The sequence below is a fragment of the Lethenteron reissneri genome, unplaced genomic scaffold, assembly GCF_015708825.2.
Source record: "Lethenteron reissneri isolate LAM-NWPU_2019-01 unplaced genomic scaffold, ASM1570882v1 scaffold_1517, whole genome shotgun sequence".
NCBI classification, from domain to species: domain Eukaryota; kingdom Metazoa; phylum Chordata; class Hyperoartia; order Petromyzontiformes; family Petromyzontidae; genus Lethenteron; species Lethenteron reissneri.
The window spans coordinates 115,997-119,237 of NW_026891242.1; positions in this window are offsets into that span (position 1 = coordinate 115,997).

A 3,241-nucleotide genomic window follows, 5' to 3' on the forward strand; every position below is an offset into this window, starting at 1 on the left:
CCCCCTGTTCTATCGAGTGAGTGAGTGAGTGGAGTTTGTGTGATCTCCCCCTGTTCTGCAGAATGAGTGAGTGGCGTTTGTGTGATCTCCCCCTGTTCTGCAGAGTGAGTGAGTGGAGTTTGTATGATCTCCCCCTGTCCTATAGAGTGAGTGAGTGGAGTTTGTGTGATCTCCCCCTGTTCTGCAGAGTGAGTGAGTGGAGTTTGTATGATCTACCCCTGTTCTACAGAGTGAGTGAGTGGAGTTTGTATGATCTCCCCCTGTTCTACAGAGTGAGTGAGTGAGTGGAGTTTGTGTGATCTCCCCCTGTTCTACAGAGTGAGTGAGTGGAGTTTGTGTGATCTCCCCCTGTCCTACAGAGTGAGTGAGTGAGTGTAGTTTGTATGATCTACCCCTGTTCTACAGAGTGAGTGAGTGGAGTTTGTGTGATCTCCCCCTGTTCTACAGAGTGAGTGAGTGGAATCAACGATTTTTGGGTTTAGATCGCGTTTATTTATAAATGTGTCGTAACCCTCCACCACCCGACACGGCCAATCAGTAAAAAATGTGTCACGTTGACAAAGACAAATAGTTCACTGCTTTAGCCCACCGGTGTGTTGAAGCAACAACATTCACAATTTGAGTACGACGTTTCGCTGGTAATTACAACCAGCATCATCGGGCAATTCGCCAGAATGGTGAGGCTCTCCTGTGTCTCCCGTTCTTATATAGAGCAGCAGCAGGATGACGTCATCAATAACTCATTAACTCATCAGGTGCAAAGATTCAAGGGGGGAGTGATTGTAATTATATACTAGATTAGTAATCAGGCTATTGTTACGATGCGAGTTGTAGATTAGTAATCATTTGGAATGTGTTTTATTGTGATTATGCTACATTAGTAATCTGTTAGTGGTTGTTTCCCTTATAAGTAATTGTAATGTATCTTATTTAATAATACGCTTCCAGGCCGCACTAAGCCTGTAGCTGTCTGAGCGATTAAAGTTATTTCTGTTTCTCTCAATTTCAATCGATTCTCTAATTAGTCTTTGCCAGTAGTAACTAGTTTTACACAACACTTCCACGTTGTCAAAATCAATTGAGTGTCCCTGTTGGCATGCATGTTCTGCTACTGCCGACAGTTGTGTTTGTGATAGTTTAATATTTCTCTGGTGTTCTTTAAGTCTTACACTAACGTTACGCCCTGCCTGTCCAATATAGCATCTGCCACATACACAATTAATCCGATATACACCTTCTGTTGATAATTTAGGTAATTCGTCTTTAGTGCACGTTACTAGTTGTTGAATTTTGTGTACTGTACCAAATCTTACTGTAATGTTTTGCTTTTGCAAAACACGGGCTAATTTATCAGTTACTCCTGAGATAAATGGTATTTTTATTGTTTTAATAATCTGATCGCTTTCAGCAGTGTTGCTTTGCGATCGTGATTTGGCTTTTAGTGCTCTGTTAATTTGAGCATTATTGCTTTTTGAGCATTATTGCTCAAATTAACAGAGCACTAAAAGCCAAATCACGATCGCAAAGCAACACTGCTGAAAGCGATCAGATTATTAAAACAATAAAAATACCATTTATCTCAGGAGTAACTGATAAATTAGCCCGTGTTTTGCAAAAGCAAAACATTACAGTAAGATTTGGTACAGTACACAAAATTCAACAACTAGTAACGTGCACTAAAGACGAATTACCTAAATTATCAACAGAAGGTGTATATCGGATTAATTGTGTATGTGGCAGATGCTATATTGGACAGGCAGGGCGTAACGTTAGTGTAAGACTTAAAGAACACCAGAGAAATATTAAACTATCACAAACACAACTGTCGGCAGTAGCAGAACATGCATGCCAACAGGGACACTCAATTGATTTTGACAACGTGGAAGTGTTGTGTAAAACTAGTTACTACTGGCAAAGACTAATTAGAGAATCGATTGAAATTGAGAGAAACAGAAATAACTTTAATCGCTCAGACAGCTACAGGCTTAGTGCGGCCTGGAAGCGTATTATTAAATAAGATACATTACAATTACTTATAAGGGAAACAACCACTAACAGATTACTAATGTAGCATAATCACAATAAAACACATTCCAAATGATTACTAATCTACAACTCGCATCGTAACAATAGCCTGATTACTAATCTAGTATATAATTACAATCACTCCCCCCTTGAATCTTTGCACCTGATGAGTTAATGAGTTATTGATGACGTCATCCTGCTGCTGCTCTATATAAGAACGGGAGACACAGGAGAGCCTCACCATTCTGGCGAATTGCCCGATGATGCTGGTTGTAATTACCAGCGAAACGTCGTACTCAAATTGTGAATGTTGTTGCTTCAACACACCGGTGGGCTAAAGCAGTGAACTATTTGTCTTTGTCAACGTGACACATTTTTTACTGATTGGCCGTGTCGGGTGGTGGAGGGTTACGACACATTTATAAATAAACGCGATCTAAACCCAAAAATCGTTGATTATGAATAACATTGGTCGCGAAAGCCTACGTGTTAAACTGAGTGAGTGGAGTTTGTGTGATCTCCCCCTGTTCTACAGAGTGAGTGAGTGGAGTTTGTGTGATCTCCCCCTGTTCTACAGAGGGAGTGAGTGGAGTTTGTATGATCTCCCCCTATTCTACAGAGTGAGTGGAGTTTGTATGATCTCCCCCTGTTCTACAGAGTGAGTGGAGTTTGTGTGATCTACCTCTGTTCTACAGAGTGAGTGAGTGTAGTTTGTATGATCTACCCCTGTTCTACAGAGTGAGTGAGTGGAGTTTGTATGATCTCCCCCTGTTCTACAGAGTGAGTGAGTGGAGTTTGTGTGATCTTCCCCTGTTCTACAGAGTGAGTGAGTGGAGTTTGTGTGATCTCCCCCTGTCCTACAGAGTGAGTGAGTGTAGTTTGTATGATCTCCCCCTGTTCTACAGAGTGAGTGAGTGGAGTTTGTATGATCTCCCCCTGTTCTACAGAGTGAGTGTAGTTTGTATGATCTACCCCTGTTCTACAGAGTGAGTGAGTGGAGTTTGTATGATCTCCCCCTGTGAGCCGAAGACACACACACAGGCAAAAAGAGTCACAGACATACACAGAAACCCACAGACACCCACACACACAGAGAGACACACACACAGAGAGAGAGAGACAGACACACAGAGACACACACACACACAGACACACACAGAGAGACGCACACAGAGACACACACACACACAGAGAGACACACACACACAGAGACATG